General features: G+C 43.7%; 1 pseudogene across 1 annotated transcript; it reads right to left on the bottom strand.

Annotated features, from left to right (window-relative positions):
• Positions 1–4,878: 4,878 nt before the first annotated feature.
• LOC112314367 (keratin, type I cytoskeletal 18 pseudogene) lies at positions 4,879–6,210 on the bottom strand (annotated as a pseudogene). Its single transcript, XR_002975784.2, has one exon. The product of XR_002975784.2 is annotated as a keratin, type I cytoskeletal 18 pseudogene (transcript).
• Positions 6,211–17,567: the final 11,357 nt, after the last annotated feature.

The following is a 17,567-nucleotide window of genomic DNA, read 5'->3' on the forward strand; positions in this document are numbered from 1 at the left end:
TCAGGCCCTTGTCTGAGGTATCATTAGCAAATATGTTTTCCCATACTGTTGGTTCTCTTTGTAATTTGGTGCTATTTTCTTTAGCCATGCAGAAGCTTTTTATTTTGATGAGGTCCCATTTGTTTATTCTTTCCTTTATGTCCCTTGCTTTAGGGGACATGTCTGTGAGGATGTTGCTGCGTGGAATGTCTGAGATTTTCCTGCCAATGTTTTCCTCTAGGACTTTTATGGTGTTACGGCTTATATTTAAGTCTTTTATCCATCTTGAGTTTATTTTCGTGTATGGCGTAAGTTGGTGATGGATTTTCATTTTTTTGCACGTAGCTGTCCAGATCTCCCAACACCATCTGTTGAAGAGGCTGTTTTTGCTCCATTTTATGCTCCTGCCTCCTTTTAGACCACCTTCTTAAACCACTCACAAGAATAAATTCAAAATGGATCAAAGACTTAAATCTTAAAAATCTTAGAAGAAACCATAGTCAGTAAATCTTGGATATTGCTCGTACAATATATTATCTGATCTATCTCCTCAGGCAAGGGAAATAAAAGTAAAAAAAATGGGACTACATCAAATTTAAAAGGTTTTGCATAGAATAGGAAACCATCAACAAAATAAAAAGACAACCCATAGAATGGGAGAACATATTCATCATTACATCTCTCAATGAGTTAATATCCAAAATCTACAAGGAACTTATAAAATGCAACACACACACACACACACACACACACACACACACCAATCCAATTAAAAATGGGCAAAGGACCCGAACAGACACTTCTCCAAGGAGGACATACAGGTGGCCAATAGACATATGAAAAGATGCTTAATGTCATTAATCATCAGAGAAATGCAAATTAAAATCACAGTAAGATATCACCTCACACCTGGCAGAATGGCTATCATCAATAAAGTGACAAACAACAAGTACTGGTGAAGATGTGGAGAAAGGGGAATGCTTTTGCACTCTTGGTGGGAATGCAGACTGGTGCAGCCACTGTGGAAAGCAGTATGGAGATACCTCAAAAAATTAAAAATGGACCTGCTTTTTGACCCAGAAATCTCACTTCTGGAAACAATCCAAAGAAACCCAAAATACTAATTCAAGAGAACATAAGCACCCCTGTGTTCATTGCAGCATTATTTACAATCGCCAAATTATGGAAGCAGCCCAAGTGTCCATCAGTAGATGAGTGGATAAGACAACTACGGGACATTTATACAATGGAATACTACTCGGCTGTAAAAAAAAGAAAAAATCTTACCCTTTGCCACAGCATAGATGTATCTGGAGGAACATTATGCTAAATGAATAAGCCAGTCAGAGAAAGACATATATTATATGACTTCACTCATAGGTGGAATCTAATGAACAAACTGAACTAACAAGCAACATAGATACAAACTCATAGATAGAGAGCAGGTTGAGAGCTATTGGTGGGGGTGGTTGGGGGTAGAGTGATTAAGCAAAAAGGAAAAAGGGCTCATGGATATCGACGACAGTGTGGTGATGGGGGGAGCAGGGGAGGATATAAGGGAGATCAATGATAATGGAAACAATACAATTAAAAACAGAATCTAAAAGAAGTTCAATCAGAATTCTAGCAGAATTTTTTTTAGAAAGATGACATATTGATTCCAAAACCAATATACACAAAAATAAAGATTCAAAGTTCACAAAGAGCTAGGTCATTTTTTAAAAATAAAGAATGTCCATAGGTGCTTTGGTGCTTTGCTATATCAGATATTAGGACATACAACAGAAATATATTATTTTATCAAGTTTGGTTCTAACAACAACAAAAAACAGACATAGGAAGTCCAGTGGAACACAAGAGAGAATACATAAACAGACATGTGTGTATAGAAACTAGATGTACCATAAACATGGCACCAAATATTAGTGAGAAAAGACAATTTATTTAGTTGATGGTTTGCCAAAAAATTACCATATAGAAAGATGAATTCCAGGTAGATTAAAGACCTAAAATTGAAAGGTAAAAAAATAGGCTTAATAGAATAAAATCAATAAAACTTCCCTTGTGACCCTAGGCAGGAATGAACTTTATAAACAAAACCCAAATACCGAAAACCATAAGGAAATAAACTGATTAATCTGACCAATTAATCTATTAATATATCTAAATTAAAAATTTTTATTAATTAGTTTCCTAGGGTTTCTATAACAAAGTACCACAACCTGGGTGGCTTCAAACAACAGATATTTGTTGTCTCATAGTTCTAGAGAATGTAAGTCTGATATCAAAGCATCAGCAGGGCCACGTTCCCTCTGGAACGTGTAGGGGAGAATCCTTCCTTGCTTCTTTAGCTTCAGGTGTTGGCCAACAATCCTTGATGTCCCTTGGCTTGTGCATCACTCCAATATCTGCCTCCGATCATTATATGGCCACCTTGTTTCTGTGAGTCCTCTTCTTATCAGGATACCAGTCATATTAGATTAGGGTTTATCCTAAAGATTTCATTTTAGCCTGATTACATCTGCAAAGACCCTATTTCCAAATTAAGGTCACATTCACAGGTGCCAGAGGTTAGAACTTCAACAGAGCTTTTAGAGATCACTACATTTTTCCCTCTGCCACCCCTCCCAAAAATGTACATCCTTCCCAAACATGCAAAATACATTCACATCATCTTAACATTTACAATGTCTGAAATCATTCCAGAAAAAATTCTAAGCCTAAAATCTTATCTAAATATTATCAACACAAAAAGTCCCAAATCTCATCACCTAAATCAGGTATGGGTTAGACTCTGGGTATAATCTATTCTGGAGCAAAGTTTCTCTCCATCTGTGTACCTGAGAAACTGGAAAACAAGTTATCTGCTTCCAAAATACAATGATGGGATGGCCATAGAATAGACATTACCATTCTAAGAGGGGAAAATTTAAAGGAATAAGAGTCACCATTCCCATGCAAGTGCAAAATCCAGAAAGGCAAATCCAGTGGATTTCAAGGCCTGAGAAAAATCAATTCTCTGTGGCCTGATGCTCTGTCCTCTGAGCCTACAGTGGTAGCCTCTGCTTCTTTGTCCCCTGCCTCTACATCTGTGGCTCTGTCCTTCAAGCCATTCATCATTTTCTTCAAGGGTAGCACATGTTTACAGTTGAGTAGCTGTATCAACTAGTTTCCTGCCTGCATAATCCTAGAAGTCTGACAGCCTTCCTTCATTATACCCAGTCTCTGTCCCTTTCAGTCCAAGCTGGCAGCGTTTCTGCTAGTATAACATTCTCACAGCCCTTGTGGGTCGCTAGTGTATATCAAGGAGATATAAGCCATTAGACTTGAAGGTTCTCCAGATACTTGCTGGATAACTCCATCTCTATGCCTGGCTTCTGCTGAGATGGTCAACTGTTTCCATAAGTCGTATACCTAATCTCTTCACCAAAATGTTGTCTACTCACATGTTGGGTACTCTCTCTGGAGTGTATTTTCTCAACAGTGAATTCTTAATCTAAGCAATCTGGATAAGGCTGGAACCTCCCAAATGATCAAGTGCTGGTTCCTTTATGTTTAACAATTCCCTCCTCAGTTTATCTCTTTCCTCTTGGGCCTTACTATATGCAATAAAGAGAATCCAGGCCACACCTTCTACACACTGCTTAGATATCTCAGTGAAATATATTATACAAGTCAAGTTCTGGTTTTAACTCAGTAGTAGAACATCAATCAGCCAAGTTCTCTGCCATTTTATAGCAAGAATTGCCTTTGCTCCAGTTACCAATAACATGTTCCTCATTTTCATCTAAGGCCTCACCAGAAGAAGTACCTTTAACATTCATATTTCTAGCAGTGTTCTGTTCACGATGCTCACTGTACTCTCTAAAATGATAGGAACTTTCTCAGCTGTGTTCCTTGCTTCCATCTGAGCCCTCACTAGCATTGTCTTTAACATTCATATTTCTGTCAACAATCTCTTCAGCATAATAGAGGCTTTTGCTATACTAAACCTCAAAATTCTTCCAGTTTCTGCCCATTACCCAATTCCAAAGCCACATCCACATTTTTGACATTTGTTACAGCAGCACCTCACTAGTCAGTATCAAAACTTGTATTAGCTTCCTAGGGCTGCCATAACATAGTTCCACAAACTGGGTGGCTTAAATACAGTTTATCCTCTCACAGTTTTGAAGGCTAGAGGTCTAAAGTCAAGGTGTCAGCAGGGCCGTGCTCTCTTTGAAGCCTCTAGGAAAGACTAGTTATCTGCTTCCTCCAACTTCTAAGGATCCCAGGCAGTCCTTAGTTTATAGCAGCATAACTCCAATCTCTGCTTGTTTTCACATGGTTTCTTTATGTGTCTCTGTGACCTTGCCTCTCCTTATTAGGACACCGGTCATTGTGTTAATTGCCCATCCTAAATCCAGGAAGAGTTCATCTCGAGATCTTAACTAAATACATCTGCAAGAACTCTTTCCAAATAAGGTCACATTCTAAGGTTTCAGATAGACAAGCACTCCGGGAAGACACTACCCAACCTACTACAGGTGCTATGGGCAAAATTAACAAACAAGTAAAAACTAATAGAAAATATTTCAAAGTCTAAAATCATTAAAGTATACTATCTATAACATACAAGAAAACTGTGAATCAAAACAACAGAAAATTCTATAGAAAAAATAGGCAAAGGATATGATTGGGCCATAGAAGCGGAAACCCAAATGAATAAAATTTGTACAAGGTGGGAACCCAAAAAAACAGAATTACCTTCTGGAGAGCAGGCCTCTTGTAGTACAAGCTTCCCCTGCTAGCTGAGTGTTCTAGGAACCCAAATGCATCAGTGTACTAGCTGGTGGTGATATGAGAGGCTGCGTTTGGCCTCAATGAATTATTTTTTTTAATCTTTCAATGAACTTTTTATTGGCCTTCTGCCCTGCCAAGGGATGCCCCACTTCTGCTGCCTTTAATGCCTCAAAACTTTGGTGCCATTGACCTCAGACATCACTCTGCCATCCACAATTCTGCAGGTCATGGTCTTTCAGTTGGTTTGTAAGGAGGGGCTCTTGTCCAGGGTATCAACAAGACTGAAGCCCTCCCCTCCTTCCAGTAGTCTGCAGTAGGTGGCAATCTCAGCCTCCAGCTTGACCTTGATGTTTAGCAGGGCCTCATACTCCTGGGCCTGGTGCTGCCCCTCTGCCCAGGTCTGGGCCAGCTCTGACTCCAGGTGCAGCAGGATCCCATTGAATTGTTCCATCTGCATGGCATAGTGCATTTCCACCTCCCTCAGGCTGTTCTCCAAACTGACCTTCAGATTCCTCATTGAGTCCAGGTCGATCTCCAATGACTGGACCGTACATCTCAGCTCCATGAGTGTCATCTCAGCAGCACCTACCTCAGCAGTCTGCGAGGTGACCACTGTGGTGCTCTCTTCAATCTGATGGGACCAGTACTTGTCCAGCTCCTCTCAGTTCTTCCGAGCCAGCTCATCTTACTGGGCCCGGATGTCTGCCGTAATTTTGCCAAGGTCCTGATATTTGGGGGCATCCAACTCCACGGTCAACCCAGAATTGGCAATCTGGTTTTGTGGACCATTTATTTCCTCCTTGTGTTCTTCAGGAAGAGCAGCTCCTCCTTGAGAGCCTCAATCTCTGTCTCCAGCTGCAGCCAAGTGATACTGGTGTCATCAATGACCTTTTGGAGTCCACTGATGTCATTCTCCACAGATTCAGCACATGGCCAGCTCCATCTCATACTTGACTCTGAGGTTATCAGCAGCAAGACAGGCCTTGTCAATCTGCAGAACAATGAGGGCATTGTCCACGGAATTTGCAAAGATCCGAGCCCTTAGGTCCTCGAAGGTCTTGAAATAATGCCCCCCGTCTCTGACCTGAGGTCCTTTCTTCTCTAAGTGTTCTCAGATTTTGATCTCCATCTCTGATTATCAGCCTCCAGGCTTCTCACTCTCTCCAGGTAGGAGGCCAGGCCATCATTCAGGCATTGCATAGTCTCCTTCTCGCTCTGGATGCCTCCTATGCCCACCAGACCCCCAGCCATCCCTGCAGCCAGGCCCCTGGGTTCCCAGCTGCTCCACAAGCTGGTGGAACAGGACATGGAGATCCGGGAGCCCAAGCCCCCAGCGCCTGCATAGACACTGGCTGTGCTGCTGGCCAGCTGGACCCAGTAGCTGGGCAACTACACGGAGCTCAGGGACTGGTAGCTTGTGGAGAAGCTGGAGCGTATGCCGAAGCCCATGTTTTTCAGGGAGGAAGGTGAGAAGCCGAGACTCAAGTTGAAACTGCTCACTGAATTATTTTTGAAGACTCTTTCAGCATGTTTGCCCATTTCATGATGGGTGATTTATGAGCACATTTGCCCACATCACACTGAGTATTCAGCAGTTTTGGGCCTAAAATGGCATGACCCCTGAGCCCTCCCTATTCACCTGGTCTTGCCCTGAGTGACTATTTTTTGTTTCCCTGGATGAAAAAAGTCCTCAAAGGGAAACATTTTGCTGATGTGGAAGAGGTAAAACAAAAACAGCAGAAGCACTAAAAGGCGTCAAAATCAATACATTCAAAAACTGTTTTGAGCAGTGAAAAAAATGTCTCAGTAGGTGTATTGCATGAAATGGAGAGAGTACTTTGAAGGTACCTGAAGTTTAAACATGTAAAAATAAATATACAATTTTTTATAAATGAATTCCAGTTTTTTGGGTCTCCTCTCATATAAAGAACTATTCAGCCTCTTCAATAATATGAGAAATCCAAATTAAAACAAGGAAATTCTATTTTACACTCATCATATTGGCATGAAAATTGTTGGGTGAAAGTGTTGGCAAGAATATGGAGAACTAGGAACCCTACATAATCTACCCTGATTTCCCTTCTTATTCAGAGTAAAGTCATTCCTCCGACTCTGTACTTCCTGCTCCAGCTGATGCTCCAACCCCATCTCCAACCACCCTCTGCCTCCCACTCTGCCCCAGCCACCCAAGCTCCATGCTGTTCCTCTAACAGGAGAAGGACGCTTTGACCACAGAGCGTTGGCACTTGTTTCTTTTGCCTGAAAGACACTTACCCCTTTCACCAGAATGTCTTTGTCCCTCATTTTCTAGTGGTCTCTGCTCAAGTGTCACCTTTTGGGGGTAGACTTCCTTGCACTCTGGTAACCTATTCTGACATGTTTGATATTTCATTCAGTTGTCTGTTTATTGTGTATCTCCTTCTACTAAAACGTATCCTCTGTTTTGCTCATACTGAGCACCTTGAGCGTAAAACAGTGCCTGCTTGGCATATTATGGGTGTCGATGAATATGCTGAATGAACAATGAGCTACTAATATTTATTGAATGATTACTGTGTACTGAGTGCTTTCATTGTATTATCTCGCCTAATTCTTACAACAGCCACATGAATTAGTTGTTATTACTTCCATTTTACTGATTTGGAGACTGAGACTCAGAGGGATAGGCAATCTATGGGAGATCACATAGCTAGCAAATGATGGAGCTGGGTTTGAGCCCAGCCTGTCTGATTCAAAAGGCTTGGCTTTCAAGCACTCAGTGTACTTCTTTCAATCACCCACAGGATTCATAATTCTCACAGGGCAGCCATAAGTGTTCATGGCTCAGATCTCCTGCTGGAGGGAACACAGCTGTAATTCCTCTGGATCCCAAATCACATCGCTGCTGAGGCCTTCTTCCCCCAGCTGCTCTCAGCCAATGACCGAGCACAGCTAGTACCGTGCAAGCCTCTCCTAATGGCAACTTTGGTTGGAGACTCCATCAGCCTGAGCATCACCTTCTTATACCTGTACTGGGTCTCAGATTCTTCCTACCCTGTCCTCTCTTTTCACAGGGTCAGATCTATACTGAGGTCTGAACCCTGTCCCTGACTACTCCTGCTTCCTCTCCTATGTCCTCCACAGGGTTTCCCCCAATAAAGCTCTTGCACTTGTAGTCCCATCTTGGCTTCTGCTTCTTGGAGGCCTTGATCTGACATATTCGTGATGACGGGAGTTGGCCAGCACCTACTACAAGCTGGGCATGCACACACCCCATAACCCAACAATTCCATTCCTACATACATACTCAATAGAAATGCATACATGCTGTCACCAAAAGACATGCACAATATTATTCAGAGAAGCACTATTCATAATAATTCACATCTGGGAACTACCAAACTGCCTATCAACAGTCAAATGGGTAAATATATTATGGTATATTCACATGATAGAATATCATACAGCAACGAGAATAAATAACCTACGATTACTCACAACACAAATCTCACAAACATAATATTAAGTGAAAGAAACCATTGGGGTGGTGAACACATAATACAATACCCAGATGATATATTACAGAATTGTGCACCTGAACCATATATATTAACCAATGTTACCCCAATAATTCAATAAAATAAAATAAAAAGTGAGACTTCCGGCCAAGATGGAGGTGTAGGTAGACACACTGTGCCTCCTCACACAACCAAAAGAAGGACAACAACGATTTAAAAACAAAAAACAACTAGAACTAAAAGAAAATCAAACTGTATGGAAGTCTGACAACCAAAGAGATAAAGAAGAAACATTCATCCAGACTGGTAGGAGGGGCGGAGACAGGCAGCCAGGCATAGAGAACTCGCGACAAGGCTGCAGCTGGCAGACCCAGTGAGGTGGCGGATTGTGGAGTGGGGCAGGCAAAGCTGCAGCTAGCCGGTGAGGCAGCAGCTGGTTGACCAGGTGACAGACAGCGCAACCCAGAGTTCCAGAGTGGGGAAATAAAATCTCAAACCTCTGATTGAAAACACCTGCGGGGGTTGAGGCAGCAACAGGAGAAACTCCCAGCCTCAGAGGAGAGTTTGTTGGAGAGACCCACAGGGGCCTAGAACATACACAAACACACCCACTCAGGAAGTAGCACCATAAAGGCCCAATTTCATTGTGGGTAGCAGGGGAAGTGACTGAAAACTGGTAGAGAGTGGAGCAGGCGCCATTGCTCCCTCTCGGACCCTCCCCCACATACAGCGTCACAGTGCAGCCACAGCGTTAACCCACCGTGGTGAACATCTAAGGCTCTGCCCCTTTATGTAACAGGTGTGCCAAGACAAAAAAAAAAAAAAATGGCCCAAATGAAAGAACAGATCAAAGCTCCAGAATAAAATACAACTAAGCAAGCCAACCTATCAGATACACAGTTCAAAACACTGGTAATCAGGATGCTCACAGAATTGGTTGAATTTGGTCACAAATTAAATAAAGAAATGAAGGCTATACTAAGAGAAACAAAGGAAAATGTACAGGGAACCAATAGTGATGCGAAGGAAACTGGGACTCAAATCAATGGTGTGGACCAGAAGGAAGAAAGAAACATCCAACCAGAACAGAATGAAGAAAAAGAATTCAGAAAAATGAGGAGAGGCTTAGGAACCTCCAGGACATCTTGAAACGTTCCAACATCCTAATTATAGGGGTGCCAGAAAGAGAAGAGGAAGAGCAAAAAATTGAACACTTATTTGAACAAATGATGAAGGAGAACTTCCCTAATCTGGCAAAGGAAATCGACTTCCAGGAAGTCCAGGAAGCTCAGAGAGTCCCAAAGAAGCTGGACCCAAGGAGGAACACACCAAGGCACATCATAATTACATTACCCAAGATTAAGCAGAATGAAAGAATCTTAGAAGCAGCAAGAGAAAAGGAGACAGTTACCTACAAAGGGGTTCCCATAAGACTGTCAGCTGATTTCTCCAAACAGACCTTACAGGCAAGAAGGGACTGGCAAGATGTATTCCAAGTCATGAAAGGCAAGGACCTACATCCAAGATTACCGTATCCAGCAAAGCTTTCATTTAGAATGGAAGGGCAGATAAAGTGCTTCTCAGATAAGGTCAAGTTAAAGGAGTTCATCATCACCAAGCCCTTATTATATGAAATATTAAAGGGATTTATCTAAGAAAAAGATGATAAAAAATATATATGAACAGTAAAAATGACAGCAAACTCACAGGTATTAACAACCACATCTAAAACAAAAACAAAAGCAAACTAAGCAAACAACTAGAACAGGAACAAAACCACAGAAATGGAGCTCACATGGAGAGGTATCAATAAGGGAGTGGGAAGGGGAGAGAGGGGGAAAGGTACAGAGAATAAGAATCATAAGTGGTAGGGAGAAAATAGACAGGAGGAGGGTAAGAATAGTATAGGAAATGTAGAAGCCAAAGAACTTATAAGTATGACCCATGGACATGAACTATAGGGGGGGAATGTGGAAGGGAGGGGGCGTGCAGGATGGAGTGGAGTGAAGGAGGGGGAAATGGGACAACCGTAATGCATAATCAATAAAATATGTATTTTTTAAAAATGAAAGAAGCCAGATGCAAAACAGTACGGACAGTGAGAATCCATTTACATAAAGTACAGACCAAGCAAAACTAACTTATAGTGTTAGAAGTCAGGACTGTGGCCACCTTGGGGGTAATGGTAGAGACCAGAGGGATTTATGGGGTGCTGGTGATGTTTTGCTCAGTCATTGGCTGAGAGCAGCTGGTTATCTGGAGAGTAGTTATAATGTGGCTTGGTTCAGTTTTTGAAAACTCACTACTTACAATATGTGCATTTCTCATGTTTGTTATCCTGCAATAAAACGTTTTTATGAAAAATAGAAGAGTAGGCCAATGCTGAACCACACCAACCACAAACACAAAACCACAAGCCAACCCCTCAGCTGTAACTCTGTTTCTGTTCCTGCCAGGGATCCACCATCCTCATGGTCACTTTATGGCTCATATGTGTCCCTTTCTCTTCCCCTTGAGGACCAGTCTACCACCAAGTGCTCCTGGTTCTCCCTTTACAATGTCAGTTATGATCAGTTTCCTGCATTCCTGCTGTCACTGCTCTGTTGGATGCCTGAAATCAGCAAAGTCAGCTTCTAGCTAGTCTCTCAACCAGGGCAGGGACTAGGGTGAGGTCAGTGAGTACCTGGGGGGGAAATTTAAGAAGACACGGTTCTCCAGATCCTACAGGCATAGAGCTGACAGCTGAGGGTGAGGTTTCTTTAAATTCTGTACCCAGTCACCTACCTTGCCTCATTCTAGTCCTGCTCCATGATGCCAGATTAAGCTTCTTGCTTCCATCACATCCTTCCCCTACCTAAAGATTTACCATTGTCCCATCTGCCTACTAAATTAAGAGTGGCCCTGAGCATATCTAACCATGTTCTTTAGCCTGTTTCTTTCTTTGTTTTTTCATCCTTACCAGAGGATATGTTTATTGATTTTAGAGAAGAAGGAGAGAAACACAGATGTGAGAAACATTGATCAGTTGCCTCCAGCAAACGCTCTAACCAGGGACTGAACCTGCAACCCTTGGGTGCATGGAACCATGCTCCAAACAACTAAGCCACCCAGTCAGGGCCAATTTCTTGATATGTACAGTGAGGAGCCTGGACCCGGAGATGGTAAACAGATTTCCTTTGGGTACCACCTCTAATAATTTGTAACAGTTATCTTGAACATTGGGTTGAGAAAGATTCTGAGGATAAGTACAGATTCATTGGAGAAAAGTGCTGTGATCAGTTACTTGCCATGGGTGAGAAAGAAGAAAACCTTGATACATACAGAGGGCATTTGCCTTAAGTAACTAAACCGAAATTCTGTATCCTGGCATTCCAGATCCTCCACAATCTAGTCTTACCATACAATATAATCCTATTTCTTTGGGAATCAAGTCTAAGATGTCCAGCCTGGTTTCTGAATAAAGGACACTGAAGTGAATTGGGACTACCACACCATGACGAGCACAGGTCAGTCACAGCACAGTCAGGTCCACTGGCGCAGAACCCTCAGCAGGCTGCTCAGTCCTGGGGCGCCCCCTGGGCTCATCTCCATTTTCAGAGCCCAGTTCCAAAATACTGTCCTGAACTCCCTCCAGGGTGCAGATTTATGCCATTTATAAATGGCATAAAGGAACCCATACCATTAAGCCATTTGTTTGAGCTGTGGATGGTTAAACAGGGTCGTATCTCACCTGCTGATGGGCCTGGTCCTCTCAGCTCCTCTGGGTACCAGCTGGAGGCAACTGGATTTGGCAGCTCAGCCAAGAGGAGAAAGCCCAGCTTATAAGTCCACAGAAATGCCAACTTGAGACCTCTTTGGGGCCCCCAGGACTTGCCCATAGTGTTTTCTGAATCCACGGCTCACACACACAGAGTAGAGCATGATTCATTGATTGGGGTAATTCCCCTGGTCCTAATTTTTTTCCTCTTTCCTAGCTTCTTTCCACCCAAAATAGTAATGGCTGGGCTCCAGCACATCCAGGACTCTCTGGCCAGAGAGAATACAACTCAACTCTAACTCTCCTCTCTTCTGGGTGGGTACCTACTGCTACCCCGAAAGCCAGTGTGTATAAGTGGAATACGACAAGACTTGTGCTTTGCCTGGAAAACACAGAACGGAAATAGTTGATTCTCTGTGGTATTTCACTTCTCAGGGGAGGTGCCTGAGATGAGTCTTAAAGAATAAGTAACAACTGTTCTAGCAGAGCAGAAAAAGAAGCAAAATCCTGTGCAGAGGTGGGATATACCCAGAATACACGCAGCATTTTACCTACTGGAGCTCAAGACCCAAGGACCAGGCCTGTGTGCCCCAGACCGCGACCTCATTTCACACACTCAGGGGCAGTGTTGGGGGCAGCAATCTTTGCTCTGCCTTCACCAACCAGGTGGCATTTCCAGTTTGCTCCAGAAGCTCCTTAAGGACTACTGTTAAACCCTCTAGGGGACATTCCTAATATCCCATGTCCACGGTGGACCATTTGGAGGAAGTCATGGTGGGTGAAAGAGTAGGAAGTAAGACATCTGGAGATGGGAGGTCCTAGAAGAAGGGAATGAGCTGGGCACTGCTACATTTGTCTCCCGGCGGGGGGGGGGGGGCGGGGCAAAGCGCAGTGTGTAGTCCCATCCTGCCTGTTTCCTGCTGAGCTCATCACCCCCACCCACTCCTGTCCTCTGCTCATTGGCTAAACCCAGGGGAGGAATATGTATTGAAGTAAACACTGGGGAGTAAGGACAAATCCTGAAGCCATGGGACTGGGGGTAGGGGCCTATCTCCCTTTCAATGAGCTAAGTCAATAACCTGATTCTCAGGAAGGAATTTCAATAGTCTTATTTGGAAGAAGAAACTGGATACTCTGTGGAGGTCATATGTGAGTACACAGGGCGAGGGGGACAGACAGGGATGGAGGACAAAGTGGAAGAGACAGAAAGTGCCTTCCCTCTCACTGTCCAAGAATTCTATCCACAAAGTCTCCACCCGCAAAACTCACCTACAGGCAACCTTCAAAGCCTTTCTCCTCCATGGAGCCTCTGAGTGCCCCAGGCAGAAATGCCCAAGGTACAACCAAGACTGAGGACCACTACCTCTAGACTGTTGTTTTAGGTAGCAGGACCATCCAGTGCAATTAACTAGGGCTCTGGAGGGTAAATCTGGGCTTTTTTTCCTAATTCTGCCTCAACTAAATGAGTGACCTTGGGCAAGGTACTCATCCTTAACAAACACAATTTTCTAATCTGCCAATTGAGAAGTGATCATAATACCTCCCAATATGAGAGGATTGAATAATGTATTTGTGAAGTCTCAGGACTGAGTAGATGTTTGATAAATGCATTTCTCTTGAAAAATATGCTTCATTTTCAAGTGCACACCTCACCTCCACCTTTAAATTACGAGCTTCAGGATGGAATTTTTGTTACACACACCCAGAGTGCTAGCACAATGCTAGGCACATGGACAGCTCAATAAATGCCTTTTGGAAATAATACCTTATAGAGCAAGAAAGAAGAAAAGGCACAAGGAGGCAGATCCCTGAGAAGAGCTTTGTCCTCCTACCCCCAAACTGAGCAGGAAGTTGGGTCACATCCCTCTCATCTAGTTGTAAAACGCCCGTGTTCATTATTTTAACAGTTATTTGTGATCAAACGATTTGGTGTTAATGTGGATCTAATGTATAAATCCATATGGGCCTCACAGTCATTTAGCATTAATTAAATGAGGCCATTAGAAGGCTGGGATTCGGATGGGCTTATTGCACTTAGCAATTAATGGCAAGCGCTACCTGGCCACTCTGCTTTCCCTCTGCTCTTGCCTTATCCCTTTTACCTCTGGATGTCAGGGCTAGAACAGGACTGCAGCTGCCCTGAAATGCACAGCAGTGCACAGGAGGGCCCTGGCTGGGATGCAGAGAGATGATTGACCGGAGGTCCAGCCTTGCCCTTGAGAGCTGATATTCATAAAGAAGAAATAAAGCTGCATTGACAGAGGACTGGCCTGGGAGTCCAGAGAACAGGTTTTTAGTCTTGTTCTACTGTTGACCATCTGTGCAAACTCATGCAAGACACTCACCCTCTCTGTTCCTCACCAGTTTATTAAGGGCTCTGGACTAGCAATGCCCTCTTCCTGTAATGCGTCTCCTTCAGTTTTCCCTTGACTGCTTCATTGCTTCTTTGAGGTCTCAGCTCACTTGTCAGCTTCTCCAAGAGGCCTCCTGACCACAACTCCAACTCCCCTATGCCAGTCACTCTGGAGCATATGTTCTCTGCTTTATTTTCTTCATGGGACGTATTGCTATCTAAATTATCTCTGCATTTGTACTCATATGTCTGCTTGTATATTCTCTCTGTCTCCTTCCACTACACGCTCCATAAGACCACAGACTTCATCTGTCTTATTCATCACTTTAACACCAACTCCCAGAACAGTACCCGTTCTGCATATGGCACATATACCTGGCACATGGTAAGGGCTCAAAAAAGAATTTTTCTACTGAATAGATCATAAGGTGACAGCTAAAACTGCTTCAAGACAGGCACTTGGTAGCCCTTGACATCTTTGCCCAGAAAGCAAACAAAGTCCTGAGTGCTGTGATAGAGCTGGGACCGCCAAGAAGACTGGTGTGCAGAGGGTGACTGAGACGAGCCCTAAGGGACAGAGCAAAGCCAGCCTAAGGAAGGGGGAAGATGGGTGTTGCGTTGAGCAGAAGTCAGACAGGGGTCATGATGGTGGAAAGTCTCAGCAGCTGCTGCCCCTTTGGGCTTCTGGCCAAGACCATTTGGTAAAACTATATAAATTATCACTATGCATGGATCCCTCGTGGATGGGAATAGTTTCCCTTTCAGGGCTCTAATACACATATCGCTTCATTTTATTGTCCTGCCATCTCCTTCATACAGGGGAGGGGAAAATATCTTCTACTCTTCATACTTATAAAATTAATAACAATAATTCTTGATTTGTATAGTACTTTCTGGTTTCCAGAACACACTTTCCTATACTAGTGTTTATGCCCATTTTGCAGAGGAGGAGACTCAGAGAGGTAAAGTGCCTTGTCCAAGTTTCCTCATGGAATATGTAGCTGGGAAAACTCAAACCCCACACTAGAAATATTTTCACAGCTCAGTGGTCTGTTTCCCAGATGAAGAAACAAATTATGACAGCCACACACACACACACATTCAGAAGGGCAAAGCCCTTTGTAGGGTCAGGGTAAGGACGGGGGAGGGAGAATCTCCCTCCCAGACCTGAGCATGAAGATGGAGAGTACCCTGAAGGAAATCGTTCATTATTCTAGCTCAGAAGAGAGGGTCAAAGATTCACGGTACTAGGAGAACCAAGATGGCGGCGTAGGTAGACACACTGCGCCTCCTCGCACAACCAGAACTGACAGAGAACCGAACAGCAAGGGGGACCAACACCAAGGAAATAGAAAATAAACATTCATCCAGACTGGTAGGAGGGGCGGAGACGGGCACCGGGGCGGAGAGGACTCGCGTGGTTGTGGCGGGACTGAGACTGGCGGAGTGTGGGACAAATGGCGCAGGCAGTCTGAGCACTAGCAGACCCTGCGGTCCCACATTTGCACAGATAAACCCAGAGGGCTGGACTCAGAGTGGCGGAGAGTGGGGCAGGCAGAGTGGCGGGTAGCACCCCGAGGCACCACATTCGCCCATAGATAAACCGGACAAACGGCAGGGAGCGAAGCAGACCGCGTAACCCAGGGCTCCAGCTCAGGGAAATAAAGCCTCAAACCTCTGATTGAAAACGCCCCTGGGGGTTGGGGCGGCAGCAGGAGAGACTCCCAGCCTCACAGGAGAGGTTGTGGGAGAGACCCACAGGGGCCTAGAGTGTGCACAGGCCCACTTACTCGGGAACCAGCACCAGAGTGGCCCAGTTTGATTGTGGGTAGCGGAGTGAAACATTGAAAGCCAGAGGAGAGTGAGGCGGGCGCCATTGCTCCCACTTGGCCCCTCCCCCACGTACAGCGTCACAGCACAGCAACCAGCGTTACCCCGCCCCGGTGAACACCTAAGGCTCCGCCCCTTAAAGTAACAGACGCGCGAAGACAAAAAAAAAAAAAAAATGGCCCAAATGACAGAACACTTCAAAGCTCCAGAAAAAATACAACTAAGCGACGAAGAGATAGATAGCCAACCTATCGGATGCACAGTTCAAAGCACTGGTTATGAATATGCTCACAGACTTGGTTGAATCTATTTGAAAAACAGATGAAAAAATGAAGCCTATGCTAAGAGAAACAAAGGAAAATGTTCAGGGAACCAATAGTGATGAGAAGGAAACTGGGACTCAAATCAATGGTGTGGACCAGAAGGAAGAAACAAACATCCAACCAGAAAAGAATGAAGAAACAAGAACTTGGAAAAATGAGGAGAGGCTTAGGAACCTCCAGGACACCTTGAAACGTTCCAACATCCGAATTATAGGGGTGCCAGAAGGAGAAGAGGAAGAACAAAAAATTGAAAACTTATTGGAACAAATAATGAAGGAGAACTTCCCTAATCTGGCGAAGGAAATAGGCTTCTGGGAAGTCCAGGAAGCTCAGAGAGTCCCAAAGAAGCTGGACCCAAGGAGGAACACGCCAAGGCACATCATAATTACATTACCCAAGATTAAATGCAAGGACCTACATCCAAGATTACTGTATCCAGCAAAGCTATCATTTAGAATGGAAGGGAAGATAAAGTGCTTCTCAGATAAGGTCAAGTTAAAGAAGTTCATCATCACCAAGCCCTTATTATATGAAATGTTAAAGGGAGTTACCTAAGAAAAAGAAGATCAAAAATAGGAACAGTAAAAATGACAGCAAACTCACAGTTATTAACGGCCACACATAAAACAAAAACGAGAGCAAACTAGGCAAACAACTAGAACATGAGGGTTGTCATTAGGGGAGTGGGAGGGGGGGAGGGGGGGAAAGGTACAGAGAATAAGTAGCATAGATGATAGGTGGAAAATAGACAGGGGGAGGGTAAAAATAGTGTAGGAAATGTAGAAGCCAAAGAACTTATAAGTATGACCTATGGACATGAACTATAGGGGGGGAATGTGGGAGAGAGGGGGTGGGCAGGATGGAGTGGAGTGGGGGGGAAATGGGACAACTGTAATAGCATAACAATAAATATATTTAAAAAAAAAAAAGATTCACGGTACTGAGAAATCCTATAATTTTAAGGTGGAAAGGATATTGGAGATGTCTACTATCTCTTTATAGTAATTTTATATACTACAGTTATTTTTATAGAAATTTTTAAAAGA

The sequence above is a fragment of the Desmodus rotundus genome, chromosome 5 (genome assembly GCF_022682495.2).
Source record: "Desmodus rotundus isolate HL8 chromosome 5, HLdesRot8A.1, whole genome shotgun sequence".
Lineage (NCBI taxonomy): Eukaryota > Metazoa > Chordata > Mammalia > Chiroptera > Phyllostomidae > Desmodus > Desmodus rotundus.